The sequence below is a fragment of the Somniosus microcephalus genome, chromosome 21 (assembly GCF_052327205.1).
Source record: "Somniosus microcephalus isolate GS21.2 chromosome 21, FLI_Smic_1.0, whole genome shotgun sequence".
NCBI classification, from domain to species: domain Eukaryota; kingdom Metazoa; phylum Chordata; class Chondrichthyes; order Squaliformes; family Somniosidae; genus Somniosus; species Somniosus microcephalus.
The window spans coordinates 29,984,135-30,009,358 of NC_141007.1; the positions used below are offsets into that span (position 1 = coordinate 29,984,135).

General features: G+C 43.8%; 1 pseudogene across 1 annotated transcript; it reads left to right on the forward strand.

Annotated features, from left to right (window-relative positions):
- On the forward strand, positions 1–23,627 carry LOC147102678 (manganese-dependent ADP-ribose/CDP-alcohol diphosphatase-like; annotated as a pseudogene). The gene is made up of 4 exons (XR_015073173.1): positions 1–292; positions 14,356–15,016; positions 20,617–20,739; positions 22,416–23,627. The product of XR_015073173.1 is annotated as a manganese-dependent ADP-ribose/CDP-alcohol diphosphatase-like (transcript).
- The last annotated feature ends 1,597 nt before the right edge of the window (positions 23,628–25,224 follow it).

The window sequence follows — 25,224 nt, forward strand, 5'->3', positions numbered from 1 at the left end:
TGCGTGCAATGCAAATTATTATCTTTAAAATGAAATTTAAGTATTTAATCTGAAATCCAACAGTGTCGGTAAACTGCGCCGTATTTATTTGACTTTTAGAATGATGCACCACCGTCAACCCCCTCCCATCAGGAAAGAAAACGCATTTTGAGGATCCTAGTTTGTTGCAATTTGTCCAGCTGGCGGAAATGATGTACCCGGGCTTCCCTCGTAAGATCACTGCAATGGAATCAATGGAAACGCTGGAGCTGATACTGTGTCTATAAGGTGGCACGGACAGCTCCTTGCCTGGGTGAGCGCTGAAGGATCACCGCGTGAGTTTCTATAACCTTGTATGGGGGGAACTTCGTTGATGTAGATTTCTGCAGTGGAATTACTGTTCCCATTAGAGATTGCGAACTGTGCCGTTATCGGACCGCCAGTTATTCCTCCAACAGTCATTCTGCAGCAGGTACACTTCATAGAGTGGGGCACGCTCCTATATATGTCGTTCGCAAGGAGCATTTAATGTTTGTACAGCTGGTCACGTTTCCTGGTTTTCAATGAAACTCTCAGGTTTGTTTAAATTAAGACTGCGCTCTACCAGTATAAAACTAATTAGTAAACAACACAACAGCAAAATACTGCAGATGCTGGAAATCTGAAATAACAGAAAATGCTGGATACACTCAGCAGGTCAGGCAGCATCTGTGGGGAGAGAAATAGAGTTAACATTTCAGGTCGATGACCCTTCCTTGGAATACAATATGGTATAACAATAGGTGGAAGTTATTCAAAGCACTTCACAGGATGAAGTGGTCCAAGAGTGCAGTATTTTATGTAGGGAGTGCAGAATTGAGAGTTTTTTCTTATATTCATTTATGTGGGTGTTGCCTGGAATTCCCTGCCTAAACCTGTCCGCCTCGCTACCTCTCTTTCCTCCTTTAAGACGCTCCTTAAAACCTACCTCTTTGATTAAGCTTTTGGTCATCAGCCCTAATTCATCCTTATGTGGATCGGTGTCAAATTTTTTGTCTTAAAATACTCCAGTGCCTTGTGACGTTCTACTACGTTAAAGGCACTATATAAGTACAAGTTGTTGTTGCTGTCAAGGCCAGCATTTATTGCCCATCCCTAGTTGCCCTTGAGAAGGTGCTGGTGAGCTGCCTTCTGGAACCGCTGCAGTCCATGTGGTGAAGGTACTCCCACAGTGCTGTTAGGGAGTTCCAGGATTTTGACCCAGCGACAACGAAGGAACGGCGATATATTTCCAAATCAGGATGGTGTGTGACTTAGAGGGGAACTTGGTGGAGTTACCATGCGCCTGCTGCCCTTGTCCTTTTAGGTGGAAGAGGTTGTGGGTTTGGGAGGTGCTGCCAAAGAAGCCTTGGTGAGTTGCTGCAGTGCATCTTGTAGATGGTACACACTGCAGCCACGGTGCGCCGGTGGTGAAGGGAGTGAATGTTTAAGGTGGTAGATTGGGTGCCAATCAAGTGGGCTGCTTTGTCTTGGAAGGTGTCGATGATCTTGTGTTGTTGGAACTCCACTCATCCAGGTAAGTGGAGTGTATTCCATTGCACGCCTGACTCGTACCTTGTAGATGGCGAAAAGGCTTTGGGGAGTCAGGAGGTGACTCACTCGCTGCAGAATACCCAGCCTCTGACCTGCTCTTGCAGCCACAGTATTTATCTGGCTGGTCCAGTTACGTTTCTGGTCAATGGTAACCCTCCAGGATGTTGATGGTGGGGGTAATGCCATTGAATGTCAAGGAGAGGTGGTTAGACTTTTTCTTGTTGGAGCTGGTCATTGCCTGGCACTTGTGTGGAGCAAATGTTACTTGCCACTTATCAGTCCAAGCCTGAATGTTGTCCAGGTCTTGCTGCACGCGGGCATGGGTTGTTTCATTATCTGAGGATTTGGGAATGGAACTAAACACTGTACAATCATCAGCAAACATCCCCACTTCTGACTTTATGATGGAGGGAAGGTCATTGATTAAATACCTGAAGATAGTTGGGCCTAGGATGCTGCCCTGAGGAACTCTTGCAGCAATATCCTGGGGCTGAGACGATTAACCTCCAACAACCACAACCATCTTCATTTGAGCTAGGTAGGACTCCAGCCAGTGGAGAGTCTCTTGACTCCCATTGACTTCAATTTTACTAGGGTTCCTTGATGTCAAGGCCAGTCACTCTCACCTCACCTCTGGAATTCAGCTCTTTTGTCCATGTTTGGACCAAGGCTCTAATGAGATCTGGACCCGAGTGGTTCTGGTGGAAGCCAAACTGAGCATCGGTGTGCAGGTTATTGGTAAGTGCCATTGGATAGCACTGTCGACACCACCTTCCATCACTTTACTGATGATTGAGAGTAGACTGATGGGGCGGCAATTGGCCGGATTGGATTTGTTCTGCTTTTTGTGGACATGACAAACCTGGACAATTTTCCACTTTGTCAGGTAGATGTCAGGGTTGTAGCTGAACTGGAACAGCTGGGAGTGCAGTATTTTATGTAGGATGTGCAGTACTGGGAGTGCAGCATTTAATGTCGGGAATGCAGCATTTTATGTAAGTAAACCTATGGATCGAGGTGTCCAAACTCTTGGTGGGTGACACAGGTGCCACAACACGGGTCCTCGGGCCACCTATTTGGGCAAATTTTCTTTTTCAGTAGCCAGACCTAACAGCACAGAGGGGGCGATAGCACTTATTACCAATCCAGGCACAAGCAGTTCATGATTTTCCACCATTAAAATTAAAGAATAAAAAAAAACTTAGGCAGCTTTTGCCCAAAGTTGCAATGCAGGCTCCCGCCCACCAATCTTTTATACCCAGGTGCTGAAGCGGGAAATTGGCCCCATAACCTTTAAATCCATGCACTCATTAATTGGCATGTATCGCAAACTTCAGAAAGCACTAGATCATAGTGTTCTAATATGAATTAATCTAATAAGGCAACATTACTAAGAATAGTGCTTTCCAAACCCCCAATGTTGCAAAATTGAAACACTACAAGTAGGACTGAGTTCCTCCCTTGAAGGCTGCATGTGACCCTGGGGCTACATTTTGGATCATCCTGGATCATACTCCGTGGAGCAGGAGCCAATTGGACTTACCTGATATAACACTTGTTAGATCCGTGATTCTGAGAGTATGATGTTTTTCAATAACCACACGGATGCTGTAACTTAACAATCAACAGGTATTTACTGGAGTAGGGTTGTCTCAAGACTGGGGTACAGAGGCATGCTCAAGGCTTATATACAGGTGTGGTCACTGCCGGTACTTACAGTATACAGGAGCTGTAAAAGTAGTTCTCTCTTAAAGGTACATACATTACAATTCCTCCCCTTTTAGATTAGTAGTACCCATAATATTCAAATAACAATTAACACTTTAACATGTACATTAAACAACAACAGTCCATTTATAGATTCAGTCTTTGGGGCGGCTTCCTGATCCTTTCGGGATAGCGCCTTTCCTGAGGTTCTTGTTCTTGGTGCGGAGGCGATTCTGGCCCCTTTTCATCGGTTAGTTCATCGGGTTCCACTGCTACTGGTTCGGAGGTTCATCCCCAGGTACGCAAGACATGGGGTTGACTCGTTCCTGTGACGCTAAGATCTAATCAACGTGGCGTCTCACAATGTTCTCCCCGACATCCACTGTGTATATTAATGGCCCCTGCCGTGTGCATATCGTTCCGGGTTGCCATTTCTCTGTTCGGTAGTCACGGGCCAAGACTGGTTGTCCTACATTGAAGCTCCTTGTTGGCTTTTCATTGATGTGCTGGAATTGTTTATCCTCAACATTTCTTCGCACATTTGGTCTAAGCAAGTCCAGCCGAGATCGCAACCTTCGGTTAAAGAACATCATGGCCAGGGTCTGGTTGGTAACTGCATGTGTCGCGTTTCGGTAGGCTAATAAGAAATTGTCCACCTTATGCTGTAGTGGAATTTCATTGTCGCACATGGCCTTTATCGCCTTCTTAAAGGTTTGTACGAACCTCTCAGGCAATCCATTTGTGGCTGGATGATACGGGGCGGATGTGTAATGCCTTACCCCATTCCTTCTCATAAATTTTCGAAACTCTTCGGACACAAACTGTGGTCTATTATCAGAGCAAATCTGCTCTGGCAAGCCGTTTCTGGCAAATATGGTCCGTAGGACTGCAATCGTTTTCTCTGTAGTGGTTGAGGACATTTTTATCACCTCAGGCCACTTCGAATGAGCATCCACTGCTATTAAGAACATTGAGTCCATGAATGGACCAGCAAAATCAATATGCACCCGTTGCCATGGAGAGGAGGGCCACTCCCATGGGTGTAGAGGGGCATGTGGTGGTGCATTTTGGACCTTCTGGCATCCTGAGCAGCTCTTGGTTAGGTCTTTGATTTGTTGATCGATTCCCGGCCACCACACATAAGCCCTAGCAAGGCTTTTCATTTTCACTCCCCCCAGATGACCTTCATGTAGCTCATTTAGCACTCTCTCCCTTAACTTGGGTGGAATCACCACTCTGGATCCACACATCACTGTCCCCTGGCATACTGACAGCTGTTCTCTTCTGGATGAGAATGCTGGCAACAGTGAGTCGCCATGTGTTGGCCATCCCCTCACCGTCAAATCATATACCCGAGACAGCGTCGGATCATTGCGGGTCTCCTTCTCTATATCCGCGTTCGTTACTGGCAATCATTCAATTATTGACGAATAAAGTATCTCGATAGGGTCCACTGCTGGTGCTTCCTCCACAGTAGGCAGTGGCAGGCGCGATAGCCCATCAGCGTTTCAATGCTGTTTCGTGCCTTTATATTCTATTTCATATTGATTCGCCCCTAGAAACAGGGACCATCTTTGTAACTGTTGTGCCGTCATCACTGGAACGCCCTTCTTAGGATTAAAGATGGAGACAAGTGGTTGGTGGTCAGTCAGCAAGGTGAACTTCTGCCCATGCAGATAGTGGTTGAATTTTTTAACTCCCCATACTAGGCTGAGGGCCTCCCTGTCAATCTGGGCGTAGTTGCGCTCGGCTGAGGTTAGTGACCGAGACGCAAAGGCTACTGGCCTCTCCAACCCGTCTGGGAATTTGTGTGACAGCACCGCTCCAATACCATAGGGTGATGCATCACATGCCAAACGAATTGGTAGTGCTGGGTTGAAATGGGCCAACACCTCTTTTGATGTGATCAATTCTTTACACTTCTGGAAAGCTCGTCTACGTTCGTCATTCCACTTCCATGGTACCCCTGTTTGCAGTAGGGCGTTCAGTGGGTGTAATACCGTGGACAAATTTGTTAAGAACTTATGGTAGTAGTTTACCAGCCCGAGGAACGACCTCAGTTGTGACACATTTTCCGGTGCTGGAGCCTTGACTACTGCCTCAATCTTTTCAGGGGACTTATGTAACCCCTCTTCATCGATGACGTGGCCACAATACGAGATCTGGTTCTGGAAAAACTCGCACTTGTGGCGATTAGCTCATAGCCCATATTCCTTTAATCTGGTGAGCATCTTCTCCAAGTTGGCGAGGTGATCACTGTCATTTTCGCCCGTGACCATGATGTCGTCCAAATAACACTGGGTCCCTGGAATCCCTTGCAGGACTTGATCCATCGCCCTTTGCCAAATAGCCGGAGCCGATGCTACCCCGAACACCAGCCGGTTGTATTGATAAAGACCTTTATGAGTGTTAATCGTAAGGTATTGTTTCGAGGCTTCTTCTACCTCCATTTGCAAGTACGCCTGGGCTAGATCAATTTTGGTGAAGCGTTTACCTCCAGATAGCGAGGCGAAAATATCCTCAATTCGTGGAAGCGGATATTGTACTGTGTGAAGGACTGGGTTCACTGTCACCTTAAAATCCCCACAGATGCGGACCTTCTTTGGTTCCCCAGGCGTATTACTCAACAACCTCTTCATTACAGGAACGATGGGTGTAGCCCACTCACTCCAGTCTACTTTGGACAGTACTCCTGAACGTTCCAACCCTTCCAGCTCTGCTTCGACAGCTGGTCTGATCGCATAAGGCACTGGTCTGGCCTTAAGAAACTTTGGGCTTGCATTTTCCTCTATTTTAATCGTAGCTGTTATGCCTTTTAGTGTTCCGAGTCCCTCCTGGAACACTTCTTTTGCGTCAGTTAACATTTTTGACAGTCGTCCAGGTGTGACGTCGTCATCCTTTTTGGCCTCAACCTTCAGTGCCTGTATGGAATGCCAATCTAATTGTATCTTCCGGATCCATTCACGTCCTAGCAATGGTGGTCCTCCATCTGGCAATACATATATATCCATTTTAGGTATTTCCTGGCCTTTATATATCACTTTCACCCTTATTTTTCCTTTGGGGTAGACTTTTTGCCCCGTGTACGTCTTCAAGACAATCTCTGTAGCTTTCAAGGGTATATGTGAAAATAGCCGCTTGTAGTCCCTTTGGTTTATGACTGTTAGGGCTGATCCTGTGTCCAATTCCATTTTCACTTGGACTCCGTCTATCTTGAGTGTAACCCAGATAGTCTGGTGATCCTCCATTTTGGTTACCTTATGTAGTTTCAGACAACCCAGCTCCTTGCTTCCGGAGTCTGTGTCACTTTTCTGTTCGTCTGAACTACTGTCCATCACCTGGTGTACCATTTTGTACTTCTCCTGTGGAAATTTCTTACTGTTGGTTTTCTTCCCAGACCTGCAGACTCTTGCTATGTGTCCTGCTTTTCCACACTGTCTGCACACTTGGTCCTTGAACCAACAATCCTTCTGGTCGTGTGTTGTTCTGCCGCAGCGATAGCACTTCCCTGTTCCATAGGACATTTCATTGGTGCCATATTCTTGCGGTCTCCGTTATATCTCTGCAGCGCCCCTTGCGGCTGCTTCGTGTGATACTGCCATACTGAAAGCCTTGTCCAGCATAAGATCCTTTTCTGATAGAAGCCGTTTCTGGGTTCCTTCACTTTGCAGCCCACACACAAACTTGTCCCTTAACGTATCTGCTAGTCCCACTCCAAACTGGCAGTGTTTCGATAGCTTGCGCAGTTCCGTTAAGTACTCAGCATTGCTTTCATCTTTGTGTTGGTTCCTTTTATGGAACTTAAATCGTTCTGCTATCAGCAGCAGTGTGGGGTTTAAGTGATCCTGTAGGATTTCTACTATGCTTTCAAAATTCTTGTTCACAGGCTTCTCTGGGGTTATTAGGTTTCGCAGTAACCCATAAGTTTTTGCACCCATGGAATTTAACAAAACCAGTGCTTTCCTAGCATCTGGCACTTCATTCGCCCTGCAGTACACCTCAATACGTTCCACATATGTCGCCCAATCTTCGACTTCATTGTCGAACGTAGAGATACTGCCACTCTTCGGCATCCCTGGGTGTGATTTAACTGTCAAAAATGGCGTCTCCCGCACTTCCCCTTCTTCTCCGCTGGCACAAAATGCGTCTCCCGTGCTTTCCTTCCTTCCTGCGCTCGCCCTTCTTCTCCACTGCGGCTTCTAAAAATGGCGTCTCCCACACGCTTCCTTCTTCTCCGCAGCTCAATGGCGTCTCCCGCGCTGTCCCTTCTTCTCCCCATGGACACTGTTCAGCCCTTGAGCCCTGGCTGTGCCCTGCGCGTTCTTTTTTTTTTGTGCACCTTTCCCGTTTCCGCCGCTCGGTCCTGAACCCGGCTGTTGCTTTACCCTCTCTCTCTCCATTTTGTTTTTCCTCGACGCCGCTCAGTTTTCAACCCCCGGCTGCACCCTGTGCGCTTCACCCTCTGTCTTACCCCGTCGATGCTGCTCGGCTTTCTCTCCGTCGTCGGTCGGCTCCAGCCGCCGCTGTCCGGGAAGGGTCTGCGCTGTACCTGTCGTCAGCCTATTGCTGATCGTCGTGGCTGGGGAACCAAGCCCGGCTCTCCACAGCCTCCCCTGCGATGTTCACTCTTTGCCGGACGACTGGGCGGCTGCTCGTGGTCGACGCCCGTGTTTCTGGCCTCTACTTTCTTCCACCGCCCTCCCAGAGCGAATCCTCGAAGGGAAATGCAGAGTTGCAGGTAGATTCGAATCGACACTCGTCGCCACTGTTAGATCCGTGATTCTGAGAGTATGATGTTTTTCAATAACCACACGGATGCTGTAACTTAACAATCAACAGGTATTTACTGGAGTAGGGCCATCTCAAGACTGGGGTACAGAGGCATGCTCAAGGCTTATATACAGGTGTGGTCACTGCCGGTACTACAGTATACAGGAGCTGTAAAAGTAGTTCTCTCTTAAAGGTACATACACTACAACACTGAAGGGGCAGTTGCTCCCTCTTCTCTCTGCAACTCGACTCTCTGCATTTTGTGATTCGGATGGCATCTTCAAACAGTTTGTATCTGCTATCTTGACCCCTGCTTTGTGATGCCTGTTATGTTCGTAAATAAATAGACGTTTTCATTATGAACAGCTAGCTTGAGCTAGTCATTTATTCAGCCATGTGGACTAGTATACAGGCATCCATCTTGACTACTGCCTTGTGGGTAGCCCAGTACTAAAAAATACAGCTCCACCTAGTGTACCATTCTAGAATGACATGTTACTGATCATTACATCCCCCTTCCTTAGAGGTTAAACAAAATCAGTATCAATCAATCATAACGACATAAACATCTTCACAACAGTCAACACATTTTCAAAGCTTTACTTTATGAACTCTAAGCTTTTCATTCTTTTATTATAGTTTTCTTTGTACTCAAATATCAGGCTTTTTTACTTCACGTGTGGATCTTCTCAGCACAGGTAAGTCTGATGTGTTTTCATGAGAGCCTGTATGTGTGTTTGTGTTAGATTGTTCTGGTGGTGAGTGACAAGATTCAGTTGCGGCATTGTCATCGATTTGCTCTTGGATAGTTTCTTGTGTTTTCAGGAGGGAACGGCGGTTCCTCCTGAGAATCTGTCTTTCCTCAGTTCTAACAGTGTATGACCTTGGTCCTACTTCCTCAAGAACTGTAGCTTTCCTGTTCCATGCATCTGGATCCTCAATCCTGACAACATCATCCCTTGTCAATGGTTTCAGAGTTTTGGGTGACTTGTCATAGTGTGATTTCTGTTTCAGCTTTAACAGTTGAAGTCTCTGTCTCAGTTCCTTACCCTGCTTTTCTTTTGCACAGCAGGGTAGCGTGGTGCGCAACTTGCGACCCATTAGTACTTCAGCAGGTGAAGAACCACAGTCTAAAGGGGAGGCTCGGTAGCTCAGTAGGGCGAGGTAAGGATCAGACTTGCTTTCTGTTGCTTTCTTCAGTAGCTGTTTGAGAACTTGAACACCTTTCTCTGCCTTACCATTCGACTGAGCATACAGAGGACTGGATGTGATGTGTTGAAAGTCATAATGTGCTGCAAACTGTTGCCACTCCTTACAGTTGAAGCACGGACCATTGTCGCTAACGGCAATCCTGGGAATTCCATGTCTGGCAAAGATGGATTTAACATGCATTATGACACTGCTTGCTGATGTGCTTGAGAGCAGCGCCATCTCAGGATAGTTAGAATAGTAGTTAATCACTAATAGATAGTCTTTACCATTCAAATGAAAAAGGTCCATACCAACCTTTTGCCATGGTGCTGTTGGTATAAGTCAATTACTATCATTGGTTCCTTTGCTTGTTTGTTTTGGTGTTTCTGACATGTCTCACATTCGCCTATCATGTTCTCAATGTCCTTATTTATGCCAGGCCAATAAACAGTGTCTCTTGCTCTCCTTTTGCATTTTTGAATTCCGAGGTGTCCCTCATGAATCCTTTTGAGCATGTCTTGACATAGAGCCTGTGGAATGACTATTCTGTTCTGTTTTAGTAATAGTCCACTTGCGACACTTAACTCTGACCTGATGTGATAGTAGTTTGGACAGGAACCTTTTGGCCAACCATGATGAATGTTCTCTATTACTGTTTATAACACTGTATTTTTTACTGTTTCTTCTGCTATTTGCTTTGATTTTGTGTCTGACACGGGCACCGCAGCAGTGACCATAATCACATGAACATCCACGTCCTCCTCAGTAGAGCTCACATGACTCATTGTGGGTGCTTGGGATAGTGCATCTGCTAACACTGTGTTTGCCTGGTGTGTAGATCAGTTCAAAGTCATATCTTTGCAGCTTCATCATGAGTTGTTGAATCCTTGGAGACATCTCATTCAGGTTTTTTTTTTATGATGGCAACCAGTGGGCAGTGGTCTGTCTCAACTGTGAAGGTGGGAAGTCCATATATGTCACCATGGAACTTTTCTAGTCCAACTACCAAGCCTAGACATTCCTTTTCAATCTGGGCGTATTGACACTCGGAGTCAGTCATAGACCTGGAGGCATAGGCAACAGGCTTCCAATCTTCACCCTCTGCTTGTAGCAAGACCACGCCTAGGCCATCTTTTGATGCATCTGTTGACACTTTGATTCTCTTTGTTGGGTCAAAGAAGGTCAGTACAGGTGTGGTTGTCAGCACTGTTTTGAGGTTCATCCACTCTTGTTCATGTCTTTCTGTCCATGCGAACTCATTTGTTTTATGTAGCAGGTCTCGCAGACAGGCTGTCTTGGCTGACAAGTTAGGAATGAACTTTCCAATGAAGTTTATCATCCCCATGATGCGTAGCACTCCTTTTTTGTCAGTGGGTCGGGGCATGTTGAGTATGGCGTTTACTTTTTCCATATCTGGCTCTATTCCTTTACCAGATAGATTATCTCCTAGGAAAGTGACTTCCTGGATGCCAAACTGACACTTGGCTTTGTTGAGCTTCAGTCCATTCCGGCGTATGCTCTGTAGCACTTTAGTCAGTCTCTCATTGTGTTCTTTCAGTGTGGAGCCCCAGATGATGATGTCATCAACATAGACCCGAACTCCTTCCAGACCTTCAATTATGTGTTCCATCGCTCTATGAAAGATTTCAGATGCAGATATTATCCCGAAAGGCATTCTGAGGAAACAATACCTGCCAAATGGTGTGTTGAAGGTACAGTATTTGGTGCTCTCTTCATCCAGTTTTAGTTGCCAAAATCCTTGTGAGGCATCGAGCTTTATGAAGTATCTGGCACCTGACATTTCACTGGTGATTTCTTCTCGCTTGGGAATCTGGTAGTGTTCACGTTTTATGTTTGCATTTAAGTCCTTTGGATCCATGCATACTCTTAGATCATTGTTCTTTTTCTTTACACATACCATGGAGTTAACCCAGTCTGTTGGCTCTTCGACTTTCCTGATGACTCCTAGTGTGGTCATTCTGTCCAGTTCTTTCTTGAGCCGGTCACGCAGGGGTGCTCGAACTCTCCGTGGAGCATGTACCACTGGCTGAGCATCCTCCTTTAGCTGGATCTTGTAAGTGAATGGCACCGTTTATATGGTATACTCTCTTGACCAGTTCTAAGTCCTCACAAGCTTTGTCACCTAGTAGTGAATCAAGTTCTTCAGCCACAACAGAAAACATGAGATGATGCACTTTGTCTTTGACTGTCACTTTAAGTCTGCATACACCTAAGCTATCTATTTTCTGTCCATTATAGTTCTTCTGTATTTTGGGCTTTTCTTTCATATTTTTAATGTCACTCATACTGATTAAGTTTGCTTTTGCCCCAGTGTCTAGTTTCAATGTAACTAATGCTCCATTTACCTGCAGTGGGATCATCCATTTGTCCTCTTTTACTGCATTAACTTTATGTTCAGCATTGTCCATTCCTGAGGGCTGCACATTTTCTGTATCCTTTTCTATATTGTCACATGACACCATTCCTACAAAAAATGTCTCACTTAAATCAGTGTCCTCAATCACATTGACTTGTTGCCCTTTCTTTGTTTTTACTTTTGAAAAGCATTGTTTGGCAAAGTGATTCTTTCCATTACATTTTGTGGACGTTTTCCCAAATGCTGGGCATTGTCTTGACTGGTGCTGGTAACCACAGCGTTTACAATTAAAAATTCTATCCTCCGATTGCTTTGCATTTCTGTTCTGCCCATGTTTCTTCCCCTTGTAGGACACAGCACCGACAGCAGCACAGTCACTCATTACAGTCGCATCATTATTAATTTCACTGAAAGTCTTTGCGTGCTGCCGAGCTAGCTCACTGGCATGGCATATTTTCACAGCATCCTCCAATGTTAGTTCAGTTTCTCTCAACAAACGTTCCCTGACCTTTTTATCATGAATACCAAACACAATCTGGTCACGAATCATGGATGATTTCAGTTCAGAGAAATTACATGTCTGTGCTTTCAGTTTCAGATCGGCCACAAAGCTATCAAAAGTCTCATTTTGCTGCTGTGGCCGTGAACGGAACACATACCTCTCATAGGTCTCGTTCTTTTTTGGAGGACAATGTGTATCAAACTTCTTTAGCACATCGTCCATTTTTTCTCTGTCCTCCTCTTGATCAAATACAAACGTATTAAATACCTCTATCGCCTGCGGGCCTGCAACCGCGAGCAGTAACATTATTTTCCTTGCGTCTGGCTTCGTACCGAACCCGATGGCAGCAATGTACAGTTCGAATTGTTGTTTGAAAGTCCACCAATTGCAGTCGACATTCCCCATGAGTTTCAAACCCTCCGGTGGCTTCAAATTCTCCATGTCGCGTTTCACAATATTCAGCAGATATTACCACTCCTGGTACCATGTTATGTTCATAAATAAATAGACGTTTTCATTATGAACAGCTAGCTTGAGCTAGTCATTTATTCAGCCATGTGGACTAGTGTACAGGCATCCATCTTGACTACTGCCTTGTGGGTAGCCCACTACTAAACATACAGCTCCACCTAGTGTACCATTCTAGAATGACATGTTACTGATCATTACAATGCCCTCTTGTATTTGACTGGGTTTTTTAAAATAACGTGTGCTGGTGTAAAGCAGTCAACTATATGCACAGAGCCTCATTTTTCTTTCTGAAAGAGTGAGGTGAGCTCAGACAGCCAGCTCTGCATTGCTCTAAGCAGGCACTGGTTCCCAATAGTATGGTCGTTTTTGGACTTTCCTCTCTTACATTCCAAAAGGCAGTGTCAGCTACCCAAACAAAATCAGTGCTATTGTTGCAGAAGGTTGTGTTTTAAATCGGTATCCAGCAACAGAAATAATAGGATATAATAGGATATTCAACTTGCCACCCAGGGGTAAAACCGGCATTGGGGATCGACTGCCCGATTGGCCTACCCCAATGTGTCAGTAAATCAACAAATATAGAAAAAAATACAAACATCTGGTGACAAAACAGAAATCTGAATTTGTGGAGTGCCTGGGTAGAGCATTCCATGTTCTAATAACCCTCTGTGTGAAAGACATTCTTCTACTTTCCCCCTTTATTCTTCTAATGATAATCTTGAGTCTGTTGCCCCTCGTTACCATTTTATTAACCAGCGGAAAAAGCCTTTCACTATTTACCCTCTCAAAAACCTTCATAATTTTGTAAACTTCTGTTCCCCTTCTCTGCTCCAATTTTTCAATCCTTACTTCATTACTATAACCTTTCATGTTGATAATCATCCCAATGAATCTTTGTTGTGCTCTTTCCATGTTTCCATTGTGCTTCCTGTAATGGGTGTCCAGAATTACACATAGTACTCTGACAAGTACCAGATTAACCAGTCTTGTAGAAATTAATTTTGTATTCAGTGTCCCTAATATATAAAATCCAAATTCCTATTTTCCTTTTTAGGGTCTTTTCTACCTGCACATCCCACCTTTATCTGTTTATCTGTATTTCCAGATTTATGTTCCTTATGTTAAGAATCCTGCTGTTTAGAATATGCTTTCATTTTTCTATTTTCCAAAATGTAGCACTTCATTTTTTATTTTGCGCATTGAATTGCATCTGCCACCTATCTGCCCATTTCCCTAACCTGTCTAAGACCTGCAACCTTCTGCATTCTTTGCTACAGTTTACCATGCCCTCTAATTTGGTTAATTGAACAAACCTCAATATTATTCCTCTTGTACTTATGTCCAGATCATTAATTTAATTTAAAAAAATGTTGTGGCACAAATACCTGTGGTACAACACTATCTACATCCTGCAATCCCAGAAACATCCATTTACCCTGATCTGTGCTTTCTATTCCCCAGCCATTCCTCTATACATTCCCGTTAATGCCCTGTGTCTTAATTTTCATAATAAGTGTCTTATGTGTCACCATATCAAATGCCTTTTAATAAGACATGGACATAGGAAAGCCTCTTGGAAAGGAGTGAGTTTGGTCACATGGAGCAGCATTATGGAACTGGGTCTCAAGATGGAGGGAAGTGTTTTGTAAATGTGGCTCTGTTACCAGAGCAATAGATTATCTGTAGATCTTTCACCAATACAATATTGTCAGGTGGTATGAACAAAGAAAACTTAACAATAATGATTAAATGAGTAATTTTCAAATCTAAGTTTTATATTTTTCAGACGGTGGCAACTGGCAAGGTATGTGGAACTTAAGCTTTTGAAAGAATGGCGACTGAAGCAGATGAGAGTAAACAAGTGGATTTTACATTTGGCGTCATAGCAGACATTCAATATGCCAATGCAGATAATGGTTACAATGACACACGCACAAAGAGGCGTTACTATAGGAACAGCCTGCATCTGCTGCGCAGTGCTGTCAAGGGATGGAATGAAGAACCTACCACACCAAAGTTTATTCTGCAGCTTGGCGATATCATTGATGGACGCAATTCACAGCTAAAGTCCTTAGAACATGCGATTCAAACAGTAATAAATGAATTTGCAAACTGTACGTCTCCCGTGCACCATATCTGGGGAAACCACGAATTGTATAATTTTAACAGGGAGCTATTATTTAAATCAGCTCTCAATAGCAAGCACTTGGGAAATGACATAACCTCCAAAAACATTGACAGTTGCAGCGTTAAGACGGCGTTCAACCCTGATGATCCTGAGGTATTTTATGGTTACCATTTTAGCCCTTTTCCTAAGTTTCGATTCATAATAACTGACACATATGATCTCAGCATTCTGGGAAGGAAACATTCCACCAAGAAACACCATGATTCAATGGAGATACTGAAGTCATACAACAAAAATGAAGATCTTAATAGCTCAAAAGGTAATTTAAGGTTGTCCATATACAGGAGTGTATCTTTATTTTTTGGTTTCCAATATTATAATATTAATTTTGACCCTCTAATGAATGTTATTTTATATTCCAGAATGAATTATTCAAAACAACACCAGCTTTCATTCTCTTTTTTAAAATTTCCTTGGCAATCATAACTTATGTTTCATGCATTTTTCTTAAGGCCGGGAATGTAATTCATAATGTATTTCTTAATAATTCACTGTTTGAAACTTCCTATTTTGGTTTGAACACCATGAGTGGGTTATCTTTCTGTGTTCAGCATTCAGTCTTAAAATTTCTGGCTCTGTGATAGTCTGTTAATAAAAGGCACATCATACAGCTGCTGTGTTACTGAAATTTTAGTAAAGTTATATTTAGGGCAATAATCTTTAAAGTGTTAATAGACAATGGGCCATATTTTCCGATTGGAGGCTTCCTGCGTGCGGAGGCCTCCGATCTGGAAAAAATCTACGGACTTACCTGAGGGCTCCCGAGGTCCGGACACTTCCGATCCTGGGCCTCTCCAACTCGAAATGCGCAAGGCCCATGTATCCCAGAGGCGCATGCAGTTCGCAAGCGACCCTGTCAAATATATTAATGGAGATCGCCCCAAAAACACAGTAAAACATTAAATACATTTTTAAAAACATCAAAATTTTTAAATGAGTTGAAATGACAATAAATTAAATATTTTAAACAAAAATTTAATTTTTTGAAAAAAAAAATTAAAGTTTTTTAACGGGGCTAAAAATAAACTTACCTTTCTTAAAAAAGTATTTTTTAATTATAAATCAGTGAAAAAAATTTTTTTTGGTTTTACTTTTTTCAACTCTTATGCTGGTAAAAGCAGGCCTTACTGCTTTTACCAGGCGTAAGATTTCTAAGGGTTTTCTGCGGGCGGAGGTTCTCCAGAAAGCGGAACTCTCCCCCCGCAGGGGCCCTTCTCCAGGGCAGGCGTCCGAACTGTCAAGAGCATTCTTGACAGATCGGAAATACTGGTTTTCAGCGCATGCGCGTACCCACCCGTAGGCATCAGAAAATACGGGCCAATAACTAATAATTGATTGAGACATCATAAATTGCAGGAGTAATACATTGGAGAGTAATATTAATTTTCTGCAATAATTATGTAGGAAATGCATAATTTCCATGGGAAACCTACCTATGCCAGAGTAGTTGCCTTTAATGTTTGATTGTATTTCTTTACTGTACCTTCAGGAATATGGAGGATAAAGCTGAACCAAGTGGCACAAAGAAATACTCCACTTTCAGCCGCTTATCATGCCAAAAAAACACTCTATCTTTCTCGTAATGCTGTTTCTGCTCACCCAGTAAGAAGTAGCACAGTAAATAGTGTAGATGGGAGCCAAAAGTTTCAAAGGGACATTGCTAGATTGAGTGAGTGGGTGAAACCGTGGTAGATGGAGTTCAATGTGGGGAAAGTGTGAGGTCATCCACTTTGGACCTAAAGAAAGACAGATCAGGGTATTTTCCAAATGGTGAGAAGCTTGGAACTGTGGAGGAGCAGAGAGATTTAGGGATCCAAGAACAGAAATCACTAGTGGACAGGTTCAAAAAAATAATTGAGAGGTCTAATGGAATGTTGGCCTTTATCTCGAGGGCTGGAATACTAAAGGGTGGAAGTTATGTTACAGCTGTACAGAGCTCTGGTTAGACCCCATCTGGAGTACTGGATTCATCTCTGGGCACCGCACCTCAGGGAGGCAGAGGGGGTGCAGCGCGGATTCACCAGAATGATACTGGGGTTAAAAGGGTTAAATTATGAGGACAGGTAGCATAGACTAGGCTTGTACAGGAAACTTTCGATTAACCGGCCACTAAATAACCGGAACGCTCTATCCACTGGCAAAATTCAGGAGTCGGTTCAGATAACTTTTTTTACTTTTAGTTACTTTTTTTACTCCATTTGTGGCTGTGCAAGCATGTAGCTGAAGCTGTTGCTAAGCTACAGAGACGCTTGCAACTTGTGCCGATTGTTTTGAAGCTGTTGCTAAGCAACAGGGTTTGTTGCTTGAGCTCCGTATCTTTTACTATAGCGTTCGGTTATCCGGCATTGTTGATGGACCAGCACTAGGTCGGTCCCGTCCGTGCCGGATACCAGAAAGTTTCCTGTATTCCCTTGCGTATGGAAGATTAAGGGGGGATCTAATTGAGGTGTTCACGATGATAAAAGTATTTGATAGAGTAGACAGAGAGAAACTATTTCCTCTGGTGAGGTAGTCCATGACAAGGGGGCATAACCTTAAAATTAGAGCAAGGCCGTTCAGGGGTGATGTCAGGAAGCACTCCTTGATACAAAACGGAAATCTGGAACTCTCTCCCCAAAAAGCCTCTGGATGCTAGGCCAATTGGAGACTTCAAGACTGAGATATATAGATTTTTGTTAGGCATGGACATTAAGGGCTCCGAAACAGAGGTGGGTAGATGGAGTTACGATACAGATTAGCGAGCTCAAGGGGCTGAATGACCTACTCCTGTTCCAATGTTCCTAAGGGCTTTTTGTGTTAAGTTTTATCTTTTACAGAATCATCTAGGTATTTTACAGGTTAATTTTGGTCTGTTGGTTGGACTCTTTCCTTTTTGGCATGTAGTTAATTTTCACTTTCTGATTTCAGATTGTGTGCATCTGTCCATTTGCCGTCACAGTAGGTTGTTAATACTGCTTGGGCAAAATTTAGACTGTCAGGTCCAGGAGAAGTTCTGACTATGCGTGCGTACATATTGGAGCAGAGTTCCGGTCACGATCACATGATAATTATTGATAAGGAATGCCATTCAGCCCATCATAATACATCTAGCCAGAGAGATTTTAATGTTTTCCTCCACGAAAGCATCCAATTACGTATTAAATACTTCCAGGATTTTTTTTTCCTCCACTACTCTATCTAGGAGTCTATTCTATGTGTTGATCACTCTTTGTGTGAAGAAACATTTCCTGATATCAGTCCTAAAATTACCTTTTACCAACTTAAACTTGTGTCCCCTGTTCTGTTCTTGCAGTTGTAATATTCTAGGGTAACCCTTGCTATACTGTTAACAATTTTATATAACTCTATAAGATCACCTCTCAGACACCTCCATTCGAGGATGAAAAGCCTAAGTTTCTCCAGTATTTCCTCATAACTCAGACCCGACAGTAGGGATCAGTCTTGTGGCTCTTCTCTTCGGTACCTTCAATGTTTGAATGCTTCCCTTGTTTCTTGGTGACCGCAACGCATTATTCAAGGTGCAGTCTGACCAGAGCAGTGTCCAGTTTGATCACTGTCCCCTCTGGCTTATATTTTACTGTTTTAGCTGTGTAGTTCAACATCCTATTGGCTTTGTTATTTGTTGTTCTGCATTGGTTGGACATGTTTGGTGTCACGTCTACTAGGTCTCTTTTGTCTTCATCCTTATCTGTTTCAACATCATTCGTGGACTATGCTTGTCATCTATTTTTCTTTCCTACATGTAGCACTTTGCACTTGTCTGCATTCAATTCCATCTGCCATTGTTCTGCTGACTTATATATCTTGTCCGACTCATTCTGTAATTTCTGAGCTGCCTCCGATTCCCCTTCGCCTCTCCCTAGTTTAGTATCATCTGCAAATTTGACGACTTTGCATTGGGTTTCTGAACCCAGCTAACTTCTGTCAATTAGAATTAGTTTTGGTCCCAGCAGTCACCCCACTCAATATCCCTCCCCCACCACCTCCACCTCCATTATGACATAATTCCTTTTGCAAATACTTGTTGCTGCCTATCCTTCAGCCAGTTTCTTACCCATTCCCATGGTTTACCCTTAATCTCCTTTAGTTTAATTAACAGTCTCTCGTGGGGAGTTAAATTGTACCACGTCATATGGCTTCTTCATTTGGGTTGTCAGTTTTTCAAAGAAGTCGAGGAGGTTGGTCAGGCATGACCTTCTCCTTCTGAATCCATGCTGCCTGCTGTTAATTGGGTTATTGTTGTACAGCAGTGTTATCCAATATGCTAGCCACGTGTGGCTAATTGCTTTTCTTATTAGTAAATAAAAAATGAGTTACAGATACGGGGCATGTGATCTCAATATTCATATTCATACAACATATGCACATGTACTTTAACCTAGCCAGAAGGTTGTGGGTTCAAGTCCCACTCCAGACACTTGAGCATAAAAATCTAGTCTGACACTCCAGTGCAGTGCTGAGGGAGTGCTGCACTGTCGGAGGTGCCGTCTTTTGGATGAAACTTTAAACTGCTCTCTCAAGGGGATGTAACAGATCCTATGGCACTATTCCTGGCCAATATTTATCTTTCAATCAACATCACTAGAACAGATGATCTGGTCATTATCACATTGCTGTTTGTGGGAGCTTGCTGTGCGCACATTGGCTGCCACGTTTCCTACATTACGACAGTGACTACACTTCGAAATAACGTCATTGGCTGTAAAGCGTTTTGGGACGTCCGCTGGTCATATATAAATGCAAGTCTTTCTTTTTGTGTGTTTGTTGGTAAAATGGTAAGACGAAAAGCAGTATATGGCATATCAGAGTCTCGGGCTATTTTCCAGCCCCTCTCTCTCACTCTTGCCAGGGTGTGAATATGGAAGGCCATGGAATTTTGGCCCCATTGTCTTTTTCAAGTTCAGTCTCAGAAATATCGAAGAGCGATCAACTCTTCTGAAATTTCAATGAAATAACGATGGCTCTTGCAGCACCATGCTTAATGACTTCATGTGGGCAAATGTGTAAAAATTGGGGAAGGACCAAGGGGCTGAAAATTCAGTAGGGTTAGCGCCCATTTTGTGGCGCTAGAGGGCCTAGCGCCGCAATGATAGCCGTTTCTGAAATTCACTTCGGCGCTGCCATCGGCGTTAGCCGGTTGCGCTGCGCCGGCACCGATGACGTCATCGGTTTGCGCAGCGTCCCGGTTGCCGTGGCAACGCGCCCGAACGCCGAAATTCAGTTGCGGCCGCCTCGCCCGTGGCAGCCGCAACTAAGACTCTGGCAACCGAGTCTTACACAAGTTAGCACCGGCGCATTAAGGTCGCGCGGCGGCCGGCCGCTTTCCCGCCGGCCGCCTGCCCGCACCTCCCTCCCCGGACTCCTCCACCCCCCCCCCCCCCCCGCGGAACAGATGCATCTGGCCTGCAAGCCCGGCACTTGTCCGAGGTGCCGGGCTCATTTTTGAAAAAATCAAACGGCCAGCGATCGGGTGAAGGCAGCGCCTCCTTAACGGGAGGAGGAGGCCTGCACTTCCCCAGCCTGCTGCACCGCATCGGGTGCCGCAGCGCCGGATTAGCGCCGCAATGCGGCACTCAGCGCCCATTGGGAGGCACTCACGCCCGCCAGTAGCGCCGGCAGCCGTCTGGGCGCGGCGCTACTGAATTTTTGGCGCGCGCAAGGGAATTAGCGCCGGCGCTAAATTTCCGGCGCTAAAGCCCTGGCGCGGCGTCAACTCAATTTCTAGGCCAAGGTATATAAAAAAAATATTGAATTGTTGTGCATCTCCTAGTAGCATTTTAAAAATGTTTGCAGTGTTTTCAAATGTTTAAAATCGTTACGACTTGATAATTGAAAAGTTCTAAAATATTTAATTAACAGGCCTCACTGGGCTGGATAAACGCTTTGTGGCATTCAATGGAGGTTTCAGTCAGGAGCAGTTGGAATGGCTAAACAAAGTACTAACTTTCTCCGATAATAACCAGGAGACGGTTACTGTTGCTGGTAAGTGATGGTTTAGCAAAATACAGTATTTGTAAGCACAAAACTTATATTTCAGAATATATGTCTAAAAGACAGTATCAATAATACAATATTATAGATTTGTTCAGAATCAAAAATAGACACACTGGGATAGCAGTATCTGTTTGTACAGCATCTTATTCAAAGATTTGGCTCAAATATTAAATGTATTCACGAGGAATATTGCATAGTATTTAATGGGGAAGAAAAGTTTGTACTTAAATTGTTCACCAACAGTTCAAAGCTATTTGATTATCCCCTTTCATTGACACTTACATTGGGACTGGGCTAGTCACTCCCAACATACATTTCCAGCTTCCCCAAGTTATCAGTTTTCTGATATCACGATGTGGGGGTGGGGGGGGTGGCGGTGGCGATGTCCTCCGTGTAATGAAATTGTAAACACATTCTTTGTAAATAAGTTATGACCTTGTTACACACAGCATAGAGGAAATGTTCCAAAACTCATAGAGGCCAATAAAGCAATGGTGGCCACCTAAAGCGCCCAGACTTGTCGGGTGAAGAAGCCTGCCACGTGCTCATGATGCCTGGCATTAAAGGGCCTGTGCACATACTGTGCATAGGACTCATTATGGCCCAGAGGGGGAAAAAATGAGGGGGCATTTCCATAATGCACCTGGAGAATCTGAGAATCTTACAGCTACACAGCACTTATTTGGATCGAAGACTGAAGGGGAAGCCCCAGTGGAAAAAAAGAAAAAACAATCCCTTGTCCAGTGAAACCCATGCCCCTCCCCACTTAACCTTCCATTTTGTAACCTTTAAATGAACTCCCGCCTGACCTGTTGGTCTTCGCAACCCTGGACACTTGGCATCCTTCAGGTGAGCGCGCGTGGAACTTGCATGCAGTAATGAAGCTCTCACCTGGTGTGGATGAGATCTTCCACTTGCTGCCCAGTTAGAGAACTGAACACCACAGACTGAGCCCAGAATTGGGCAGCACTGATTTTCACCTAATTGAACAAAAACTACAATTGGTCTCTAATAGCGTTGTACATTTTTATCATACTGTATATTGTTCTTTACAACAGTATATTATTCATTGTGGAATGTCATTTCTATGTGGTCCTATTTAACAATTGGTCAGAGTGAAAACTTTGATTATAATTAAGTATAGCCCCATTAAATGGTACGTTAATTTATATTGGACCCTTGAGGCAGAGCACTAGGAGAGATAGTTTATAGATTGTTGGCAAAAGTATTGGATAGTATTTCGTACTGGGAAGTCTCTATGCTCCACCAATGCACGCAGACACTTCCAGAAAATTACTACCCACTTAGCTTATGTGTGTGATGTTTGAAGCCATAACTATCTGATCCAACATCATCAAGGGTAAGTTGGATTTTACTACTGACAATTTTGTACTTCTAAACAGACAAATAAAATCTCTCTTAATCTCTCCTGCCTTCCATCCCATCACAGACCTTCCCTTTTGTTCTTTCCTCCCCTCCCCCTTTTCCTGCCCCAATACTTGCTAAAAATCTGTTCCATCTTCAACTTTTTCCAGTTCTGACAAAGGGTCATCGACCTGAAACATTAACTCTGTTTCTTTCTCCACAGATGCTGCCTGACCTGCTGAGTATTTCCAGCATTTTCTGTTTTTATTTCAAATAAAACCTTTGTCTTCTTATTGCAGCTCATGTTCCAATCCATCCGTGTTCTACAAATTCACAAGGTGTTGCCTGGAACTATGATGAGATCCTCTGTGTTGCACGCACACACTAGTGTAGTGTGTTTTATAGCAGGACATGATCACGATGGTGGCTACTACTTGGACGATCATGGAATTCACCATCTTACCTTTGAAGGTGTGATCGAAACATCACCAGAGAGCCATGCGTTTGGAATTATCTATGTATACGATGACAGAATGATTTTAAAGGGACGGGGCAGGATTCAGGACAGGATTCTATACTACAGGAAAATCTGAATCAAGTTATAGACTACATCGTACACATTAAGAGTCTGTACCATATGAATGTGATGTGAAAAGTGGTAGGTGTGATCAAAATTAGATTATGATCTGTCACCAATAGTAGAAGAAGATACAGAATAAATTCTCAGATCATGCAAGTCCGATGCTGTCCATTCGTTAGGTGTCAGAATCTGTGTCTTTATTTGAAGGTCATGTGAACAGTTATGAAAGAAGTAGTATGCGACTCCTGGCCTTGCATTCTTAATATTCAAATTTTGTCCCACATTTTCCAGGTTTCTTGCCCTCTTAGGTGTCAGCCTTGGCTTAGTGATAGCACTCTTGCCACTGATCAAAAAGGTTGTGGGTTCAAGTCCCCTGCATAAACTTCAGCACACAATCTAGGCTGACAAGTCAGTGCAGTACCAGCGCTGCACTGTTGGAAGTGCTGCCTTTCGGGTGAGACGTTAAACCGAGGTCCTGTCTGCCCTCTCAGGTGGATGTAAAAGATCCCATGGCACTATTCGAAGAGCAGTAAAGTTCTTCCAGTGCCCTAGCCACTATTTATCCCTGACGCAACATCACTAAACACTGACCTGTTCCTGGGACTAGGGACAGGGTCACTGGTCTAAGGCTTGGAAGCTAAGCAGAGACCAGGCCTGGTTAGTACCTGGAGGGGTGACCATCAGGGTAAGACCAGGTACGGAAGGAGCCACGGGAGGGGCGGCTGGTGAGCAGGCCTGGGTGTTGGGCTGAAGATTGTGGGACAGGAGGAATGGTGGAAATGGAATGGCGGCGCGCACAGATGCAGCGGCTTTGCTTCTCCCAGGATGGTGCTATTTACGTTTAATGTTATTTGTACTGGACTCATGGGAGCTTGCAAGATCACATTTTGTTGTTCATGTACTTGTGCATTGTACAATGACAATAAAGTTGAATTATTATTATTATTAGCTGTTTGTGGGATCTTGCTGTGTTTCCTACATTAAAACAGTGACCACATTTCAAAAGTACTTCATTGGCTGTAAAGTGCTTTGGGACAGCCAGAGGTCATGAAAGGCACTATAGAAATGCAAGTTCTTTCCTTTCCCTAGAAATTTTAAAATGTTGTTTAAAATGGCCACCAGGGTTCCACTTATAAGTGACTCCCAATCAGCTCTCGGGCTGATTCATAATCATGACCACGCTTGTACTTGACATCTCTTTCAGTACGTCAGCAAAGAGATCCAGCAGCAAGGCAACCCCAAGAGGGCAATTGAAGTAAAACATTTTTTAAAAGCAAACTCTTTATTAATGTATATTTTTTTGAAGAGGGAATGGGGGGGTGGGTAAGTCAAACAAAAAGTGCATAGCTCTAGCTGCTCATCCCTGATAATATATATTAATTTTGTTTTTCATGTGGTAATTTACCTCATTCTGCAGTGTAGTGATAAGTCTATTCTTTTCCTAATATTAGGCCATTGTTTGTTTGGTAATGCAAGCAGTATAGATTGAGAAGGATAACCAGCAAATTCAAATTGAAAAGTATCCAATAATGTGGATCAGCGCTTAAAATATTGAATTGGCAGCTGAATTTCTACTAATGAACTGCTGACCCACATTTTAAAAAGGGCCAATAAAAGATAGGTTTGTAATGAAACCCCCCTCCCCCCCACAATGAGAGAAAAGTGAACCCTTCCCATTGGGGGAGGGGCTGACAACCCAGTGTAAATGTAAACCCAGTGAAAGACTTGTGCTTCAGAATAGGGTGGTAATAGATAATTAGTGCCCCCCAATTCCAATTTTAACACCATTGATCCTGGTGCCACTGCAGCAATGAGCCCACTATCTCAAATTTTCCAGCAGCTCATTTGCTGCTTTCATAAGTAACTATTCTGTTTTGTCCTCGTGCAGGGAGCAATCACTTTATGGGGCAAGTGGAAACTCTCAGCAGCAGATCCAAACTAAAGACAAGTGTCTGCAAACAGAAACAAATATTCAACAAGCTTCAAAATCAGTTTCAAATATTTGTCCAATCTCAGCCAAAACTGAGAATGGGGTGGGGCAGTAAGGAACAAGCGTAAAATAAGTGAAAGGGAAACCCAATGTGGAGGCAAAGTGACTGAGTAGTGAAGCCCTGGCAGGGTCTGTGGCATCACCGATGTGGGTAATGATGGTTCTGAGCAACCTGTCTCAGGTAAAGCCGATCTCCTGCTGACGAATCCTCTTGAAATCCTTGCTGTTCCACTGGTTCCCTGAAGGCCAGAGGACTGTAGAAGAAGTGCTCATTCTATTGAATGTGATAATGAAACTTCCTTGACTGGTAGATGGCGGGTAAAAAAAAAAATTAAATTGAAGTGCAATGCAAAATAAAACCCACGTAAACGCAACAAAAGGAAAATCAAGACAGCCCCGACAACTCACCAAGTGACTGTACAAATAGTTTAAGAAAAGTAGGAAATGCTTTCTGCTGCCTGTATGCCTGCTGCCGATTTCTGTGAGCCTTTTTTAAGGACGCAGCCCCACGATGGCTAACTCTCTGCCCAAACCAGCA